Below are 6,989 nucleotides of genomic sequence, written 5' to 3'. Positions count from 1 at the left end.
TTTTGCTTGCAAATATCTGTTCAGGTGAAAATTAGTAAAATGCAATACAATGAAGAATCATGTGACACTGAAGACTGCAGTAATGATGCGGAAATTCAGCTTTGAACACAAATTGCATTTTACAATATATTAAAATAGAAAACTGTTCTTTTAAATTGTAAATGGTGTTCACACAATGTTTTTACTGTATTTTGGATCAAATAAATGCATTCTTGGTGAGCAGAAGAGACTTCTTCTAAAACATTTATACGGTAGTGTAGGTATAAAATTAAGTAAAGTCTTTATGTAAAGAAAATGTATAGTCAGATTGTTTCTTTTAACTTAAAACTTGATTTTGATCATTAAGTCTCCTCTCATTCTCTTTCTGTCACATTCCTCATTGATAGGCCCAGGGGGCCTATCAATGTCTCCTCAGGTGTGAATCACCTCAGTATTCACGATAGTTCATGCCTCCTTGCATATGACCTTTCTAACACTAAAATTGTCTTACAAAAGTTAAATTAGTATATTGTTTTGTATGAATGAGTGATCAGGATGGTTTTCACATCTTTTTGTAGCAATCACTCTTGGCTACAAGATCCAGTTCTCAAAAGTCTTGTGTACAAATGATACCGTAATTTCTGGACTATTGAACGCACCTGAATATAAGCCGCACCCACTGAATTTTTTTTTATTTTTTATTTTGAACATAAATAAGCCGCACCTGTCTATAAGCCGCAGGTGCCTACCGGTACATTGAAACAAATGAACTTTACACAGGCTTTAACTAAACACGGCTTGTAACAAAAATAAATAGGCTTTAACGAAACACGGTGTGGCAGCGGGGGTGTGGTCAAGCGCCCGTCCGGGAGAGAAAAGCGGTAAGGGCGCTTACATCAAGTGCTGAAAACTGTCACACTGGTGCCAGTGTGACAGTTTTCCCAAGAAGGACACGTGAAGCAGGGCACTTGACGTTCCAGGTAAGGCTTTTAATGGCCACAGCAATGTTTACAATCAATTTTATAAAGTTTCTCAATTCTTGGTCTTCTATGCGCCAACACTAGACTGACGTGTGTCTGTCTGTCACTCTCTCTCTCTCTCACACGCTCTCTGCTGCCTTTTTATGCCGCTCTCCCCATGCTTACTGAAATTAGACACAGGTGTTAGACATTAGCTCAGGTGTAAGCGCCCTTACCGCTTTTCTCTCCCGGACGGGCGCTTGACCACGCCCCCGCTGCCACACACGGCTTGTAACAAAAAATTAGCAGTAAACAGTAGCCTAGCAAGAAAGTCATTGGTCACTATCTTCCTCCTCTTGTGCACATGAAACCACTGAAGTCATCTCCTTCGGTGTCGGAGTTGATTAGCCTCAGCTTTAGTTGTCTTTTTGCACTGAGTCAATTCATCACGCTGCTGTTTCCAACGTCTCCCGTGCAGCAGCTCTATTTCCTTTTCCAACAGCCAGATCAATCGCCTTCAACTTGAAAGCTGCATCATATGCATTTCTCCGTGTCTTGAGGGTGACAAAATGACTACCGTAATCAGAATGATGGGAAGTTTGAGCGCACTGGATTTAATCTAAACGGTTAACAAAAAAGTTGTTTGACCTTAACCCGTCTGGCAATTTCATTGGTCTAATGAAAGCTTCATGCTGCCAAAAAACTGAGCACGTCACAGAATGATTTTTTTTTTTTATTTATTTATTTTTTTTAAATAAAATTTGAAAGCGGGAAAAATCCATATATTAGCCGCGTCGTTGTTTAAGCCGCGAGGTTCAAAGCGTGGGAAAAAAGTTGCGGCTTATAGTCCGGAAATTACGGTAAGTTTGTGTTATATGGCCTTATTTCAATGACTTCAAATAACATTTATGTGTGGTTTTTGAAACCATTTGTTTATAATAACACGTTGCTCACATATTATTGTAGCCCAGTTTGTGCCGAATACAGTTTAATCAGACTTTAGCCATTAATGTGTTTTTAAGCAACTGAAAAAAGCACAAATGTCAAGGCATGTCAAAACTTCTCCAGGGCCCAAAACACCCTCAGACCCTAGAGGGTTAAAATGGGTGGCATTTCCAGAGATTTACATTTACATTTATTCATTTGGCAGAACAGAATTTCATTTGCCAGAATTTAGTTCAGGTATACGGCGTATACCAACTTCTTTTTATGTCTGCATTCCATATAATCACTTTTAAATCCCCTCTGATGCGCTTTATTCAGTAGTATCCTACATTAGCCAAAAACATGACAGCCCAGCACATGAGTAGTTTCCCATTAATTGACTAGTCTAATTTGCCTCGCCACGGTCTAATAATGAACCGAAAATATATTTACAATTCTCAGTCTCATAATAACATTAAATAAAGGCTGTGTATTGCACCCTCTCTCTCTCGCGCGCCAGTCAGTTCTTCACCCGTTGCTGTAAACTCACGCACTCCCTGATATATGCACTGGAGTAGTCCGTCCGTTATTTGGTTGAGGACGACGACAAATCTTTGAGGTAAGTAACGTTAACACAGCCCTCTACATTGCGAATAAATCACTCACACGAGTAAATTACTCACCGTGTGACCAAAAAACTTCTTTTATTAGCCACTGGCAACGAGGCATAATAAAATGATGCTGCACTTTCAATAATGAAATTAACATTTCACTCGCCAGTGACAGAGTTGTGTAGTTTAGAACACCAAGTCCCTTTTACTGAATACAAACAGTTGAAGCTGGATTCAGCCTTGTCTTTACATGCATGCTGTCTGATGAGCGCGGGAAATAGCACTTGTGTCATTCAGTTGTGAAGATGTGCACGCTGTCTACAGAGACTTTCGCCAAACTCCCATTACAAATAAACAAGTTATAAACTTATTAATTTTGTGAACACAAAGGACTCCAGTTTCAATTATCTGCCATGCAATGCAAATGGGGTTTATTCACGCAGTGCAGCAGTGAGATAGAGGAGATATCATGCTATTTCTGTGGAGATGATCAAATGAAAGAAACACAAAGTCTGCCTTCATGAGAAATAAGGGCTTGTGAGTTAATCAGAGAGCATGTGAAATTTAAGGCAGAAATATTTTTCTGTTTCACAATACAATACAATATAAAATAATAGCTATACTGTTTGGCTGGGTCATAGTGAGTTTGTATGGTAATTAATTGTCATATTCGTGAAACACCTAAAACAGGCAATAAATCATCATAATAGCAATTATTTGTTTTACAATTAATTGTCAGCTCCTAATTTTCATTAGTAGGTACTCCCCTTGTGAATTGTTATTTTAATAATATGTATGAAATTTCAAACTGTGACAACAGCATATCTCATCAGTAAAAAAAAAAATAACGTTACACTGCTTACGCCTTCACTAGCTAGCTATCGTTAGCAGTCTGAGGTAACGTTAAAAGATAAAAAGCTGGAACTGTCATATCTAGTTTGTACCCTGCTTTTTAGAATGGTTAGAATATGAAATTGTTAAAGCTAAAATAAGTAGTATTTATTCATTAAAAAAAAATTAGAGTGCATTGTTGGTAAGAATGAGTGAACAAAATTATTAGAATGAGTAAATGATTAGAGAATTTTCATTTTTGGATAAACTATCCCTTTAAAGCAATAGCTCAGCATTAATTTTAAATTGTGTCATTTCCCTACCCTCATGTTGTTCCAAACCCGTGTGACCATCTTCTGTGGAACACAAAATATGTTAGACAGAATGTTAGGGACTGAGAGTCTTGATCACATTCACTTTCAATATATATTCACTGAAAGTAAATACTGACTCAGGAAAACATTCTGTCTTATATCTCCCTAATGTGTTGCATTAGGAAGAAATAAAGTCATACGGTGACTGATGACAGAATGTCCATTTAATAATAATATTATTATTAATAAAAATAATTCTTTAATACATGTTAAATGTGTATTATGTAATGGAATACAGGGGAGTTAACGTCCTCTGTCATTTGTGATTACTCTTTTAATTGGACACTTTCTTACTAATTCTTCTTCTTAAGTAATTATATGTTTGTTCTTCTATTACTTGATAATACTGGAGTAATTGTTTTTTAAGTAATTGTGCTTTTACTTGAGTACAATTTTAGGCTACTCTACCCACCTCTGTTGACAGCCCTAATATATATATATATATATATATATATATATATATATATATAGGGCTTTTGATTTAATGCTTTATTTCAGTGCGATTAATTTGACTAAAAATAACGCGTTAAAAAAATTAACGCAATCACAATAAACCCCCTGAATGTAATATGGAAGATTCCTGAGAAATGCAAGCTTGTAGTACCACCTGTTTACTCCAGATGGCAGTATGTGAAACTTCAGCTCTATGGCAGCGTGCAGTTTATACAGTGAAGAAAACAACCATCCACCAGACAGAACAACACAGACATGCGTTACATTCTTGCGTTCAAAACACTTGATGGAGCGCAAATTTGAACTAAGGGATCTCAAGATGTCTTCTTGGTATATTTAACTTGACACAGTGACCTAAAAATGTTATGTTTATGACGCAACACACCCGAGACGCTACACAAGAATGTCTGACGCAGGTGTTCATTGACGGGTCCTTAAACAAGCCCTCGTAATAAATCTCAAACTGATTGACAAATTCACTTGTGAAATGGATTGCTGTGAAATGTATGCCAGTGATTGGCTTATATATATATATATATATATAACAGTCATCAGAATAAAAGTCCAGTAGTGGACTATCTGACTATTGGGGGCCTATAGGTCAGTTTTTTTTTTTTTTGTTGTTGTTAATTTTATTTGTGTTCATCTTGAAATACAGTAGAGGTGAAGATATGTGCCTGTGGGACACAGAGTGGAGGCTGTCTTCAGTGGTGCAGTGAACAGACGTCGACCAGAGGAGACATGGCGAGGTGATGAGACTGCTGGATGAAAGAGTGTGAGCACCTGAATTCCACTGATTCCATTGGGTTACTGTTTAATGAGACACCTATCCAGTGACTTGCAAGAAAATAAGTATATTATACAGACATTCGGCAACATATCCTTTGGTTTCAGCATTACAAACTGATTAAGACTTTATGCCCACTAGTGAACTTTCACAGTTTTTCTTTTTTTACTGAGTCAAACTGAGATTATTTGAACATTTCAAAATGTCATAATTAGATGATGATGGTTCAGTATTGGGAAACACTAGTGGTGAACATGGTGCAGGTAGTAGTATTATGCATGGTGTTCAGGGGCAGACTCAAGAACTCAAAAGAAAGCATGGCAGTGAAGTCATTTTTATTTGTATAGAGCTTTTCACAACACACATTGTTTCAATGCAGCTTTACAGATAATCATCCATCAACAAAAAATGTAACTGTAATGTCAATAAAGCCTTAGAGTGATCATTGCGTAATTTGATTAAATATGATTATAATTCTGTGGCAAGAATTTAAGAAACTCAAATTATCTCATACAATGTTGGTTAATTGAGAAAAATAACCTTGGGAGAAACCAGGCTCACTGTGGGGGCCAGTTCTCCTCTGGCTAAACAACATTAATATAATGCCAGTATTAGTTATTTGTGTGCAGTGCAAATCATGGTTCTCTACTCTGCCCCCTAAAGGGTGCAGCATTAGAAGTGGTCAGAATGCGGATGAGGAATGAACCAAACCCAGACAACAAGTATAACTGGGCCCCATGTGGGTTATATCCAGGCTGTATGGGTTCTGAGTGGGCATAGGCTGAAACTGGGCATATTATGCAAGTTTATTATGGGTACCTTCATGGGCAAAATTAAATTTGGTTTACCATCCATCTTTATGCCATTAAAGACTTTCAAATGGTCACATTTTGGCTGTTTGTTTACTATAAAGTAGACAAGACTTAATTAATCAAGATTTTATCACATCCTTATTTGTTATTGAATACAAATACAGTAATGAAGTGTTTTGTATTATGATGTAATTATTTAATACCCAATATAGTGTATTTACCCGATACTGTCTTAGTTACACATTTTAAAGTATACTAATGGAAATATAATACTTTTAAAATCATTCCAGCAGTTTAAATGGGCCTTAAATGGGATCGACATATCCGATGCTCATTCGTCTCAGACGTACAATACCTCTGCCTGTTCTGATTGACAAAGTAGTTCTGCATATTTCATTCAGCTGAATTGTTTTTTTTTTTCCTCATAACACCTAATTAGTGCATTAGCACTAATAGCACTGAATAGCACTTGCTATTTCCTAACAAAATGTTTTAAATTAATTTTGTTGTTGAAACCTGATGTTTAAATAAAACCAGTTACTTTAAATGTCACCACATAGCACATTTTTTGTTACAATGTTTTTATGTCAGTGTATGTGAATGTGGTAACAACTAAATTAACTTTAGTTAATTAAAATGTTGCTTAATATGACTAAATCAACCTGACAAATCGGGTCAACAATGTAATTTTTGTGAGTTAGATCAAATAATAGAAACACTGTATATCCCTGAGGTTACGGTACATTTATATATATATATATATATATATATAAAAACATCTGTAGGCCAGTTAAAAATGCTCTCTGTTGAAAAGTATTGCCCCCATTGAAAGGCTGCAATGGAAAAAAAAAGAGGCTTTTGGTGAGTGTTAAATATTATACATAACAACTGTTTAGAACATTTTAGGTACAGCTCAAACTGTTACTTAATTATTTTAATGAAAAGCATTCAATTTCCCTTGATTAAATTGCATAGCATAAACTAAGAATCTGAGTATAATCTACCACATACAAAAAACCTCATGAAATATTATGTTAATTACATCCATGTACACATGCGCTATCAAAGACAAGAGAAGCAGTGGAGAAGTAACAGATATCAGGCAGGATTGACAGAAACTTTTATTTGGACACAGAATTTAAAGTAAGATTAATTTTTTTGTACTATTATATATAACATATTCAAAGGAAATTGACTTTTTATCTGAGATTTATATCAGTTTTTCCAAGACCACGGTGAAGATTGCAGTTTGTATGTAA

Source organism: Xyrauchen texanus, chromosome 6 (assembly GCF_025860055.1).
Source record: "Xyrauchen texanus isolate HMW12.3.18 chromosome 6, RBS_HiC_50CHRs, whole genome shotgun sequence".
In the NCBI taxonomy this organism is placed as follows: domain Eukaryota; kingdom Metazoa; phylum Chordata; class Actinopteri; order Cypriniformes; family Catostomidae; genus Xyrauchen; species Xyrauchen texanus.
The sequence above is the reverse complement of the archived record's forward strand: the minus strand, read 5'-3'. Positions refer to the sequence as shown.